This window comes from Coregonus clupeaformis, unplaced genomic scaffold, assembly GCF_020615455.1.
Source record: "Coregonus clupeaformis isolate EN_2021a unplaced genomic scaffold, ASM2061545v1 scaf0573, whole genome shotgun sequence".
Classification (NCBI taxonomy): Eukaryota; Metazoa; Chordata; class Actinopteri; order Salmoniformes; family Salmonidae; genus Coregonus; species Coregonus clupeaformis.
In genome coordinates, this window is record NW_025534028.1 from 240001 (window position 1) to 255228 (window position 15228).

A 15228-nucleotide genomic window follows, 5' to 3' on the forward strand; every position below is an offset into this window, starting at 1 on the left:
ACAGAGAGAGAGAGACAGAGAGAGAGAGACAGAGACAGAGCGAGAGAGAGAGACAGAGAGAGAGACAGAGAGAGAGAGACAGACTTCATTGCCTGTTGGGTATTTTTAATTCTGGAATAAATACCAGAAGTGTTAAAGGGCAAACAGACCAATCAGGGAATTGTGATGGCTAACTTTTGATATAGGTGTCACAACAGACAACTTTCTCTCTGAACAATGTAATGTGAAGTCCGTCTCAGTGATGTGCATAGAGACATGTGACTGGCGGCTGTGTGACTGACAGACAGGACACCACAGCTACTGTCATACACAACCTGATCAACAGTAACTAGCTGGACCATTAATCAACAGTAACTAGCTGGACCATTAATCAACAGTAACTAGCTGGACCATTGATCAACAGTAACTAGCTGGACCATTGATCAACAGTAACTAGCTGGACCATTAATCAACAGTAACTAGCTGGACCATTGATCAACTGTAACTAGCTGGACCATTGATCAACTGATCTACAGTAACTAGTTGGACATTTGATCAACTGATCAAGAGTAACGAGCTGGTTCCTAACCTTAAGGTGTGAGTTCCTACCTTCAGGCCTTGCCAGGGCAGACTGCCTCGCAGGAAGTACATGAACATGTGACCTAGAGCTTCCAGGTCGTCTCTCCTGCTTTGTTCTACAGAGAGACAGGAAACAAAACACAGTTTCAGAGACACACACACACACACACACACACCTTCACACACACACCGTTTCAAACAAAGCAAATCACTGATGCTGACAATCCTAACTGTTGAACCAGATAAATAGACCAATCCATAAAACAGTTCCATAATTAGCCACCCTGATTCAACGACTGATGTAGAAAATGTAATGCATTAGGGCTGTTTTCTCCGATCCAGGTTACCTACTCCTGGACTAAAAACACTTTCAATTGAGTTTCTGTGAAACCGACATTTTTAGACCTCTAAGAGTAATGAAGTTTGGATTGGGGATTTCAACGAGGACAAACATGGTTGGATCAGAAAGGGCATCCATTGATTTAACATGACAATATTTAAAATCAGCCTTAAAAAGGGACATTTTCAAAAATGTTCAAATTCATATTCATCATCTCCAACACCACCCCAACATCAACATATGTGAAAATGGAGCGTTTCTATGTTTTGTAGTAAAACAGATAGAGGGAGATAAGTGTTCCCAATGACATCATCAGCCAATTAGTTGACAATTACTAAGCAATTAGTAGGCAATGCCTCCTCATAACTTGTTAAAATCACATGATGCACACCGATGATGTCATTGGAAACGCTCATCTTCCTCCATCTTTGTCATGTAAATTATTTTTGGGTCTTTCTTGTAAAATATATTCTATCCATGGGATCACCTGGATAATACAGAATACATCAAATCAGGCTGTTTTTTTATTTTACCTTTATTTAACCAGGCAAGTCAGTTAAAAACAAATTATTATTTACAATGACGGCCTACACCGGCCAAACCCAGACGACGCTGGGCCAATTGCGCGCCGCCCTATGGGACTCCCGATCACGGCCGGTTGTGATACAGCCTGTAATCGAACCAGGGGGTCTGTAGTGACGCCTCAAGCACTGATATGCAGTGTGCCTTAGACCACTGCGCCACTCGGTCGCCAGTGGGTTTACCTTTGCCCAGGTGAGTATTGATGCTCATGTAGCGTGCGGTGCCAGTCAGGCTCTTGTGCTCCCTGTAGGGGATGTGTTTCTTGGTCTCTGGGTCGATGTACTCTTTGGCCAGGCCGAAGTCGATGATGTGGATGGTGTGCTGGCGCTTGCTGCCGGGCCGGCCAACCAGGAAGTTCTCTGGCTTCACGTCCCGGTAGATCAGACTCCTGGTTTGGACGAACTCCATCCGCGTGATCTGGGGGAGAACACCAAGAGGTTCAGTTGGTCGCCAGTGGGTTTGATTCCCAGGACCACCCGTAAAAATGTACGTAAAATGTATGCACGCTTTGGATAAATGGCATATATATACACAGAGCGAGAGAGAGTGAGAGCGAGAGAGAAAGAGAGAGTGATACAGTGGCAAGAAAAAGTTTGTGAACACTTTGGAATTACTTAGATTTCTGCATAAATTGGTCATAAAATGTGATCTGATCTTCAGTCAAAACAAACACAGTGTGCTTAAACTAATAACACACATATTATTGTTTTTTTCTTGTCTATATTGAATACATCATTTAAACATTCACAGTGTAGGTTGGAAAAAGTATGTGAACCCCGTAGGCTAATGACTTCTCCGAAAGCTCATTGGAGTCATGAGTCAGCTGACCTGGAGTCCAACCAATGAGACGAGATTGGAGATGTTGGTTAGAGCTGCCCTGCCCTATAAAAAAAAAAACTTTCAAAAATTTGAGTTTGCTGTTCACAAGAAGCATTGCCTGATGTGAACCATGCCTCGAACAAAAGAGATCTCAGAAGACCTAAGATTAAGAATGGTTGACTTGCATAAAGCTGGAAAGGGTTACAAAAGTATCTCTAAAAGCCTTGATGTTCATCAGTCCACGGTAAGACAAATTGTCTGTTAATGGAGAAAGTTCATCACTGTTGCTACTCTCCCTAGGAGTGGCCGTCCTGCAGAGACGACTGGAAGAGCACAGCTCAGAACGCTCAACGAGGTTAAGAAGAATCCTAGAGTCAGCTAAAGACTTACAGAAATCTCTGGAACACGCTAACATCTCTGCTGACGAGTCTACGATACGTAAAACACTAAACAAGAATGGTGTTCATGGGAGGACACCACGGAAGAAGACACTGATGTCCAAAAAAAACATTGCTGCACGTCTGAAGTTCGCAAAAGAGCACCTGGATGTTCCACAGCGCTACTGGCAAAATATTCTGTAGACAGATGAAACTAAAGTTGAGTTGTTTGGAAGGAAGGAACACAGCACTATGTGTGGAGAAAAAAAGGCACAGCACACCAACATCAAAACCTCATCCCAACTGTAAAGTATGGTGGAGGGAGCATCATGGTTTGGGGCTGCTTTGCTGCCTCAGGGCCTGGACAGCTTGCTATCGTCAACGGAAAAATGAATTCCCAAGTTAATCAAGACATTCTGAAGGAGAATGTCAGGCTATCTGTCCTCCAATTGAAGCTCAACAGAAGTTGGGTGATGCAACAGGACAACGACCCAAAACACAGAAGTAAATCAACAACAGAATGGCTTCAACAGAAGAAAATACACCTTCTGGAGTGGCCCAGTCAGAGTCCCGACCTCCTGGCCCAGTCAGAGTCCCGACCTCCTGGCCCAGTCAGAGTCCCGACCTCCTGGCCCAGTCAGAGTCCCGACCTCCTGGCCCAGTCAGAGTCCCGACCTCCTGGCCCAGTCAGAGTCCCGACCTCCTGGCCCAGTCAGAGTCCCGACCTCCTGGCCCAGTCAGAGTCCCGACCTCCTGGCCCAGTCAGAGTCCCGACCTCCTGGCCCAGTCAGAGTCCCGACCTCCTGGCCCAGTCAGAGTCCCGACCTCCTGGCCCAGTCAGAGTCCCGACCTCCTGGCCCAGTCAGAGTCCCGACCTCCTGGCCCAGTCAGAGTCCGACCTCCTGGCCCAGTCAGAGTCCCGACCTCCTGGCCCAGTCAGAGTCCCGACCTCCTGGCCCAGTCAGAGTCCCGACCTCCTGGCCCAGTCAGAGTCCCGACCTCCTGGCCCAGTCAGAGTCCCGACCTCCTGGCCCAGTCAGAGTCCCGACCTCCTGGCCCAGTCAGAGTCCCGACCTCCTGGCCCAGTCAGAGTCCTGACCTCCTGGCCCAGTCAGAGTCCTGACCTCCTGGCCCAGTCAGAGTCCTGACCTCCTGGCCCAGTCAGAGTCCTGACCTCCTGGCCCAGTCAGAGTCCTGACCTCCTGGCCCAGTCAGAGTCCTGACCTCCTGGCCCAGTCAGAGTCCTGACCTCCTGGCCCAGTCAGAGTCCCGACCTCCTGGCCCAGTCAGAGTCCTGACCTCCTGGCCCAGTCAGAGTCCTGACCTCCTGGCCCAGTCAGAGTCCTGACCTCCTGGCCCAGTCAGAGTCCCGACCTCCTGGCCCAGTCAGAGTCCTGACCTCAACCCGATTGAGATGCTGTGGCGTGACCTCAAGAGAGCGGTTCACACCAGACATCCCAAGAATATTGCTGAACTGAAACGGGTTTTGTGAAGAGGAATGTTCCATAATTCCTCCTGACCGTTGTTCAGGTCTGATCCGCAACTACAGAAAACGTTTGGTCGAGGTTATTGCTGCCAAAGGAGGGTCAACCAGTTATTAAATCCAAGGCTTCATATCCTTTTCCCACCATGCACTGTGAATGTTTACACGGTTTTGTTCAATAAAGACATGGAAACGTATCATTGTTTGTGTGTTATTAGTTTTAGCACACTGTGGTTGTCTATTGTTTTGACTTAGATCAAGATCAGACCAAATTTTTGACCAATTTACGCAGAAATCCAGGTAATTCCAAAGGGTTCACATACTTTTTCTTGCCACTGTATATAACGAGACACCGATTCAGAGACCGACAGAGAGGTGAAGTGAAACAGTGTGTGTATTTGTACCAGCTGAATGGCGATCATGAGGACGGTCTTGAGGGAGAAGGTTCTGTCACACAGATCGAACAGGTCTTCCAGACTAGGACCCAGTAACTCCAGAACCATGGCATTATACTTCCCACAGGGCCCAAAGTAGAACACCTGGGGGACGCCCTCTGGGGAGGGAGAGAGACAGAATACAGAAACTGGGGGGAGAACACCTGGGGGACGCCCTCTGGGGAGGGAGAGAGACAGAATACAGAAACTGGGGGAGAACACCTGGGGGACGCCCTCTGGGGAGGGAGAGAGACAGAATACAGAAACTGAGGGAGAGAGACACCTGGGGGAACATGGGGACGCTCTGGGGAGGGAGAGAGACAGAATACAGAAACTGGGGGAGAACACCTGGGGGACGCCCTCTGGGGAGGGGAGAGACAGAATACAGAAATGGGGGAGAACACCTGGGGACGCCCTGTGGGGAGGAGAGACAGAATACAGAAACTGGGGGAGAACACCTGGGGGACGCCCTCTGGGGAGGGAGAGAGACAGAATACAGAAACTGGGGGAGAACACCTGGGGGACGCCCTCTGGGGAGGGAGAGAGACAGAATACAGAAACTGGGGGAGAACACCTGGGGGGACGCCCTCTGGGGAGGGAGAGAGACAGAATACAGAAACTGGGGGAGAACACCTGGGGACGCCCTCTGGGGAGGAGAGAGAGACCGAATACAGAAACTGGGGGAGAACACCTGGGGGACGCCCTCTGGGGAGGGAGAGAGACAGAATACAGAAACTGGGGGGAGAACACCTGGGGACGCCCTCTGGGGAGGGAGAGAGACAGAATACAGAAACTGGGGAGAACACCTGGGGGACGCCTCTGGGGGAGGGAGAGAGACAGAATACAGAAACTGGGGGAGAACACCTGGGGGACGCCCTCTGGGGAGGAGAGAGACAGAATACAGAAACTGGGGGGAGAACACCTGGGGGACGCCCTCTGGGGAGGGAGAGAGACAGAATACAGAAACTGGGGGGAGAACACCTGGGGGACGCCCTCTGGGGAGGGAGAGAGACAGAATACAGAAACTGGGGGGAGAACACCTGGGGGACGCCCTCTGGGGAGGGAGAGAGACAGAATACAGAAACTGGGGGGAGAACACCTGGGGGACGCCCTCTGGGGAGGGAGAGTACATATTAGCCGGTGCCCCCGCACATTGACTCTGCAACGGTACCCCCCTGTATATATAGCCTCCCTACTGTTATTTTATTTTACTTCTGCTCTTTTTTTCTCAACACTTATTTGTTGTTGTTTTATTTTACTTTTTTATTAAAAATAAATGCACTGTTGGTTAAGGGCTGTAAGTAAGCATTTCACTGTAATGTCTGCACCTGTTGTATTCGGCGCATGTGGCCAATAAAATTTGATTTGATTTGATTTGAGAGAGACAGAATACAGAAGGTGAGTAAAACTGGGGGGGAAACACCTGGCGGACTCCCTCTGCAGAGACACACCATTTAGTGGTGTCACAAACACACTGAAGGTGCAAGCCCAAACCTATAATAGTATGTGATCTACTAACACATATTGCTTAAAAAACAACAATAAAACAAAGCTTCAATTACAAGTTGTGCATCAAGTGAGTGCTGGCTTCATTTCATTTGGTCAACAGGCTGTCATTTGCTCCTTAAAGCCTACGCCATTCCTCTTGGTAACACACCCTGAAAAGGCCTTGAGCTGTGGCAACAAATACATGGTATGGCAGAGAACTAGAGACAATATTAAAACATATTGCATTCACTGAACTGTTTCCGTGGAATGAGTTTGATAGACAACAATAATAAATCAGGTCACCTTTAGACTGCAGCTCTTCGGGATGTAAAACACACACCCCTAACGCTGATATGTAGATGAGATTGGGATCCTCCCCTACGGGTCAAGAGGTTCCTCCTCCAGTAATAAAAACATACACCAGCATGGCAGCAGGGGAGGCCTCCAACACCATTGGCTGAGCTACAGTAACCACATACTCTCCACTATAACAGGCTGAGGTAGAGTCACCAGTCACCAGGTGCTCTCCACTATAACAGGCTGAGGTAGAGTCACCAGTCACCAGGTGCTCTCCACTATAACAGGCTGAGGGACAGTCACCAGTCACCAGGTGCTCTCCACTATAACAGGCTGAGGGACAGTCACCAGTCACCAGTCGCTCTCCTCTATAACAGGCTGAGGTACAGTCACCAAGTGCTCTCCACTACAACAGGCTGAGGGACAGTCACCAGGTGCTCTCCACTATAACAGGCTGAGGGACAGTCACCAGGTGCTCTCCACTACAACAGGCTGAGGTAGAGTCACCAGTCACTCTCCACTATAACAGGCTGAGGGACAGTCACCAGTCACCAGGTGCTCTCCACTATAACAGGCTGAGGTACAGTCACCAGGTGCTCTCCACTATAACAGGCTGAGGTACAGTCACCAGGTGCTCTCCACTATAACAGGCTGAGGGACAGTCACCAGTCACCAGGAGCTCTCCACTATAACAGGCTGAGGTACAGTCACCAGTCACCAGGTGCTCTCCACTACAACAGGCTGAGGGACAGTCACCAGTCACCAGGTGCACTCCACTACAACAGGCTGAGGGACAGTCACCAGTCACCAGGTGCTCTCCACTATAACAGGCTGAGGTACAGTCACCAGGTGCTCTCCACTATAACAGGCTGAGGTAGAGTCACCAGGTGCTCTCCACTATAACAGGCTGAGGGACAGTCACCAGTCACCAGGTGCTCTCCACTATAACCGGCTGAGGTAGAGTCACCAGGTGCTCTCCACTATAACAGGCTGAGGGACAGTCACCAGGTGCTCTCCACTATAACAGGCTGAGGGACAGTCACCAGTCACCAGGTGCTCTCCACTATAACAGGCTGAGGGACAGTCACCAGGTGCTCTCCACTATAACAGGCTGAAGGACAGTCACCAGTCACCATGTGCTCTCCACTATAACAGGCTGAGGGACAGTCACCAGTCACCAGGTGCTCTCCACTATAACAGGCTGAGGTACAGTCACCAGGTGCTCTCCACTATAACAGGCTGAGGGACAGTCACCAGTCACCAGGTGCTCTCCACTACAACAGGCTGAGGTAGAGTCACCAGGTGCTCTCCTCTATAACAGGCTGAGGTACAGTCACCAGGTGCTCTCCTCTATAACAGGCTGAGGGACAGTCACCAGGTGCTCTCCACTATAACAGGCTGAGGGACAGTCACCAGGTGCTCTCCTCTATAACAGGCTGAGGGATAGTCACCAGTCACCAGGTGCTCTCCACTATAACAGGCTGAGGGACAGTCACCAGGTGCTCTCCACTATAACAGGCTGAGGGACAGTCACCAGGTGCTCTCCACTATAACAGGCTGAGGGACAGTCACCAGGTGCTCTCCACTATAACAGGCTGAGGGACAGTCACCAGGTGCTCTCCTCTATAACAGGCTGAGGTAGAGTCACCAGGTGCTCTCCACTATAACAGGCTGAGGTACAGTAATCACATACTCTCCACTATAACAGGCTGAGGGACAGTCACCAGTCACCAGGTGCTCTCCTCTATAACAGGCTGAGGGACAGTCACCAGGTGCTCTCCTCTATAACAGGCTGAGGTAGAGTCACCAGTCACTCTCCACTATAACAGGCTGAGGTAGAGTCACCAGTCACCAGGTGCTCTCCACTATAACAGGCTGAGGGACAGTCACCAGTCACCAGGTGCTCTCCACTATAACAGGCTGAGGGACAGTCACCAGTCACCAGGTGCTCTCCACTACAACAGGCTGAGGGACAGTCACCAGTCACTCTCCTATAACAGGCTGAGGGACAGTACCAGTCACTCTCCACTATAACAGGCTGAGGGACAGTCACCAGGTGCTCTCCTCTATAACAGGCTGAGGTAGAGTCACCAGTCACTCTCCACTATAACAGGCTGAGGGACAGTCACCAGGTGCTCTCCACTATAACAGGCTGAGGGACAGTCACCAGGTGCTCTCCTCTATAACAGGCTGAGGGACAGTCACCAGTCACCAGGTGCTCTCCACTATAACAGGCTGAGGGACAGTCACCAGGTGCTCTCCACTATAACAGGCTGAGGGACAGTCACCAGGTGCTCTCCACTATAACAGGCTGAGGGACAGTCACCAGGTGCTCTCCACTATAACAGGCTGAGGGACAGTCACCAGGTGCTCTCCTCTATAACAGGCTGAGGTAGAGTCACCAGGTGCTCTCCACTATAACAGGCTGAGGTGACAGTAATCACATACTCTCCACTATAACAGGCTAAGGGACAGTCACCAGTCACCAGGTGCTCTCCTCTATAACAGGCTGAGGGACAGTCACCAGGTGCTCTCCTCTATAACAGGCTGAGGTAGAGTCACCAGTCACTCTCCACTATAACAGGCTGAGGTAGAGTCACCAGTCACCAGGTGCTCTCCACTATAACAGGCTGAGGGACAGTCACCAGTCACCAGGTGCTCTCCACTATAACAGGCTGAGGGACAGTCACCAGTCACCAGGTGCTCTCCACTACAACAGGCTGAGGGACAGTCACCAGTCACTCTCCACCATAACAGGCTGAGGGACAGTCACCAGTCACTCTCCACTATAACAGGCTGAGGGACAGTCACCAGGTGCTCTCCTCTATAACAGGCTGAGGTAGAGTCACCAGTCACTCTCCACTATAACAGGCTGAGGGACAGTCGAGTGCTCTCCACTATAACAGGCTGAGGACAGTCACCGGTGTCTCCACTACAGTCTACAGTCACCAGGTGCTATCCACTATAACAGGCTGAGGTAGAGTCACCAGTCACTCTCCACTATAACAGGCTGAGGTACAGTCACCAGGTGCTCTCCACTATAACAGGCTGAGGTAGAGTCACCAGGTGCTCTCCACTATAACAGGCTGAGGGACAGTCACCAGGTGCTCTCCACTATAACAGGCTGAGGGACAGTCACCAGGTGCTCTCCACTATAACAGGCTGAGGGACAGTCACCAGGTGCTCTCCACTATAACAGGCTGAGGGGACAGTCACCAGGTGCTCTCCTCTATAACAGGCTGAGGTAGAGTCACCAGGTGCTCTCCACTATAACAGGCTGAGGTACAGTAATCACATACTCTCCACTATAACAGGCTAAGGGACAGTCACCAGTCACCAGGTGCTCTCCTCTATAACAGGCTGAGGGACAGTCACCAGGTGCTCTCCTCTATAACAGGCTGAGGTAGAGTCACCAGTCACTCTCCACTATAACAGGCTGAGGTAGAGTCACCAGTCACCAGGTGCTCTCCACTATAACAGGCTGAGGGACAGTCACCAGTCACCAGGTGCTCTCCACTATAACAGGCTGAGGGACAGTCACCAGTCACCAGGTGCTCTCCACTACAACAGGCTGAGGGACAGTCACCAGTCACTCTCCACCATAACAGGCTGAGGGACAGTCACCAGTCACTCTCCACTATAACAGGCTGAGGGACAGTCACCAGGTGCTCTCCTCTATAACAGGCTGAGGTAGAGTCACCAGTCACTCTCCACTATAACAGGCTGAGGGACAGTCACCAGGTGCTCTCCTCTATAACAGGCAGAGGGACAGTCACCAGGTGCTCTCCACTATAACAGGCTGAGGTAGAGTCACCAGTCACTCTCCACTATAACAGGCTGAGGGACAGTCACCAGGTGCTCTCCACTATAACAGGCTGAGGTACAGTCACCAGTCACCAGGTGCTATCCACTATAACAGGCTGAGGTAGAGTCACCAGTCACTCTCCACTATAACAGGCTGAGGTACAGTCACCAGGTGCTCTCCACTATAACAGGCTGAGGTAGAGTCACCAGGTGCTCTCCACTATAACAGGCTGAGGGACAGTCACCAGTCACCAGGTGCTCTCCACTATAACCGGCTGAGGTAGAGTCACCAGGTGCTCTCCACTATAACAGGCTGAGGGACAGTCACCAGGTGCTCTCCACTATAACAGGCTGAGGGACAGTCACCAGTCACCAGGTGCTCTCCACTATAACAGGCTGAGGGACAGTCACCAGTCACCAGGTGCTCTCCACTATAACAGGCTGAAGGACAGTCACCAGTCACCAGGTGCTCTCCACTATAACAGGCTGAGGGACAGTCACCAGTCACCAGGTGCTCTCCACTATAACAGGCTGAGGTACAGTCACCAGGTGCTCTCCACTATAACAGGCTGAAGGACAGTCACCAGTCACCAGGTGCTCTCCACTATAACAGGCTGAGGGACAGTCACCAGTCACCAGGTGCTCTCCACTATAACAGGCTGAGGGACAGTCACCAGTCACCAGGTGCTCTCCACTACAACAGGCTGAGGGACAGTCACCAGTCACCAGGTGCTCTCCACTACAACAGGCTGAGGTAGAGTCACCAGGTGCTCTCCTCTATAACAGGCTGAGGTACAGTCACCAGGTGCTCTCCTCTATAACAGGCTGAGGGACAGTCACCAGGTGCTCTCCACTATAACAGGCTGAGGGACAGTCACCAGGTGCTCTCCACTATAACAGGCTGAGGTACAGTCACCGGGTGCTCTCCACTATAACAGGCTGAGGGACAGTCACCAGGTGCTCTCCACTATAACAGGCTGAGGTAGAGTCACCAGGTGCTCTCCACTATAACAGGCTGAGGTAGAGTCACCAGGTGCTCTCCACTATAACAGGCTGAGGTAGAGTCACCAGGTGCTCTCCACTATAACAGGCTGAGGTAGAGTCACCAACAGGCTGAGGGACAGTCACCAGGTGCTCTCCACTATAACAGGCTGAGGGACAGTCACCAGTCACCAGGTGCTCTCCACTACAACAGGCTGAGGTACAGTCACCAGGTGATCTCCACTATAACAGGCTGAGGGACAGTCACCAGTCACCAGGTGCTCTCCTCTATAACAGGCTGAAGGACAGTCACCAGTCACCAGGTGCTCTCTCCACTATAACAGGCTGAGGGACGGTCACCAGGTGCTCTCCACTATAACAGGCTGAGGGACAGTCACCAGTCACCAGGTGCTCTCCACTATAACAGGCTGAGGTACAGTCACCAGGTGCTCTCCACTATAACAGGCTGAGGGACAGTCACCAGGTGCTCTCCTCTATAACAGGCTGAGGGACAGTCACCAGTCACCAGGCGCTCTCCACTATAACAGGCTGAGGGACAGTCACCAGGTGCTCTCCACTATAACAGGCTGAGGGACAGTCACCAGTCACCAGGTGCTCTCCACTATAACAGGCTGAGGTAGAGTCACCAGGTGCTCTCCACTATAACAGGCTGAGGTACAGTCACCAGTCACCAGGTGCTCTCCACTATAACAGGCTGAAGGACAGTCACCAGTCACCAGGTGCTCTCCACTATAACAGGCTGAGGGACAGTCACCAGTCACCAGGTGCGCTCCACTATAACAGGCTGAGGTACAGTCACCAGGTGCTCTCCACTATAACAGGCTGAGGTACAGTCACCAGGTGCTCTCCACTATAACAGGCTGAGGGACAGTCACCAGTCACCAGGTGCTCTCCACTACAACAGGCTGAGGGACAGTCACCAGGTGCTCTCCACTATAACAGGCTGAGGGACAGTCACCAGTCACCAGGTGCTCTCCACTACAACAGGCTGAGGTACAGTCACCAGGTGATCTCCACTATAACAGGCTGAGGGACAGTCACCAGTCACCAGGTGCTCTCCTCTATAACAGGCTGAAGGACAGTCACCAGTCACCAGGTGCTCTCCACTATAACAGGCTGAGGGACAGTCACCAGGTGCTCTCCACTATAACAGGCTGAGGGACAGTCACCAGTCACCAGGTGCTCTCCACTATAACAGGCTGAGGTACAGTCACCAGGTGCTCTCCACTACAACAGGCTGAGGGACAGTCACCAGGTGCTCTCCTCTATAACAGGCTGAGGGACAGTCACCAGTCACCAGGCGCTCTCCACTATAACAGGCTGAGGGACAGTCACCAGGTGCTCTCCACTATAACAGGCTGAGGGACAGTCACCAGTCACCAGGTGCTCTCCACTATAACAGGCTGAGGTAGAGTCACCAGGTGCTCTCCACTATAACAGGCTGAGGTACAGTCACCAGTCACCAGGTGCTCTCCACTATAACAGGCTGAAGGACAGTCACCAGTCACCAGGTGCTCTCCACTATAACAGGCTGAAGGACAGTCACCAGTCACCAGGTGCTCTCCACTATAACAGGCTGAGGGACAGTCACCAGTCACCAGGTGCGCTCCACTATAACAGGCTGAGGTACAGTCACCAGGTGCGCTCCACTATAACAGGCTGAGGTACAGTCACCAGGTGCTCTCCACTATAACAGGCTGAGGTACAGTCACCAGGTGCTCTCCACTATAACAGGCTGAGGTACAGTCACCAGGTGCTCTCCACTATAACAGGCTGAGGTAGAGTCAGGTGAATCTATCCCCTATCCCTCTCTCTGTCTGTGTCCCAAACGGTACCCTATGCCCTTCATAGTGCACTGCTTCATAAAGTGTACAGTTGAAGTCGGAAGTTTACATACACCTTAGCCAAATACATTTAAACTCAGTTTTTCACAATTCCTGACATTTAATCCGAGTAACAATTCCCCATTTTAGGTCAGTTAGGATCACCACTTTATTTTAAGAATGTGAAATATCAGAATAATAGTAGAGAGAATTATTTATTTCAGCTTTTATTTCTTTCAGCACATTCCCAGTGGGTCAGAAGTTTACATACACTCAATTAGTATTTGGTAGCATTGCTTTTAAATTGTTTAACTTGGGTCAAACGTTTTCGGGTAGCCTTCCACAAGCTTCCCACAATAAGTTGGGTGAATTTTGGCCCATTCGTCCTGACAGAGCTGGTGTAACTGAGTCAGGTTTGTAGGCCTCCTTGCTCGCACACCCTTTAGCAGTTCTGCCCACAAATGTTCTATAGGATTGAGGTCAGGGCTTTGTGATGGCCACTCCAATACCTTGACTTTGTCGTCCTTAAGTCATTTTGCCACAACTTTGGAAGTATGCTTGGGGTCATTGTCCATTTGGAAGACCCATTTGCGACCAAGCTTTAACTTCCTGACTGATGTCTTGAGATGTTGCTTCAATATATCCACATAATTTTCCTTCCTCATGATGCCATCTATTTTGTGAATTGCACCAGTCCCTCCTGCAGCAAAGCACCCCCACAGCATGATGCTGCCACCCCCGTGCTTCACGGTTGGGATGGTGTTCTTCGGCTTGCAAGCATTCCCCTTTTTCCTCCAAACATAACGATGGTCATTATGGCCAAACAGTCATCAGACCAAAGGACATTTCTCAAAAAAGTAAGATGTTTGTCCCCATGTGCAGTTGCAAACCGTAGTCTGGCTTTTTTATGGCGGTTTTGGAGCAGTGGCTTCTTCCTTGCTGAGCGGCCTTTCAGGTTATGTCGATATAGGACTCGTTTTACTGTGGATATAGATACTTTTGTACCCGTATCCTCCAGCATCTTCACAAGGTCCTTTGCTGTTGTTCTGGGATTGATTTGCACTTTTCGCACCAAAGTACGTTCATCTCTAGGAGACAGAACGCGTCTCCTTCCTGAGCGGTATGCCGGCTGCGTGGTCCCATGGTGTTTATACTTGCGTACTATTGTTTGTACAGATGAATGTGGTACCTTCAGGCATTTGGAAATTGCTCCCAAGGATGAACCAGACTTGTGGAGGTCTACAATCTTTTTTCTGAGGTCTTGGCTGATTTCTTTTGATTTTCCCATGATGCCAAGCAAGAGGCACTGAGTTTGAAGGTAGGCCTTGAAATACATCCACAGGTACACCTCCAATTGACTTAACTGATGTCAATTAGCCTATCAGAAGCTTCTAAAGCCATGACATCATTTTCTGGAATTTTCCAAGCTGTTTAAAGGCACAGTCAACTTAGTGTATGTAAACTTCTGACCCACTGGAATTGTGATACAGTGAATTATAAGTGAAATAATCTATCTGTAAACAATTATTGGAAAAATGACTTGTGTCATGCACAAAGTAGATGTCCTAACTGACGTGCCAAAACTATAGTTTGTTAACAAGAAATTGTGGTTGAAAGAATGAGTTTTAATGACTCCAACCTAAGTGTATGTAAACTTCCGACTTCAACTGTACACAGGGGAATAGGGTGCCATCTGTGACGTAGCCAAGTCTGTCTTCTCTGAGCCGTGTGTCCATAGGCTGACCCTGCATGGTTAGTCTGTCTTCTCTGAGCCGTGTGTCCATAGGCTGACCCTGCATGGTTAGTCTGTCTTCTCTGAGCCGTGTGTCCATAGGCTGACCCTGCATGGTTAGTCTGTCTTCTCTGAGCCGTGTGTCCATAGGCTGACCCTGCATGGTTAGTCTGTCTTCTCTGAGCCGTGTGTCCATAGGCTGACCCTGCATGGTTAGTCTGTCTTCTCTGAGCCGTGTGTCCATAGGCTGACCCTGCATGGTTAGTCTGTCTTCTCTGAGCCGTGTGTCCATAGGCTGACCCTGCATGGTTAGTCTGTCTTCTCTGAGCCGTGTGTCCAGGCTGACCCTGCATGGTTAGTCTGTCTTCTCTGAGCCGTGTGTCCATGGGCTGACCCTGCATGGTTAGTCTGTCTTCTCTGAGCCGTGTGTCCATAGGCTGACCCTGCATGGTTAGTCTGTCTTCTCTGAGCCGTGTGTCCTAGGCTGAC

The 15228-nt window shown here is 50.5% G+C and overlaps 1 pseudogene; it reads right to left on the reverse strand.

The window, feature by feature from the left end:
* The window catches only part of LOC121535673, an 83260-nt pseudogene that overhangs the window by 54435 nt on the left and 13597 nt on the right, over positions 1-15228 (reverse strand).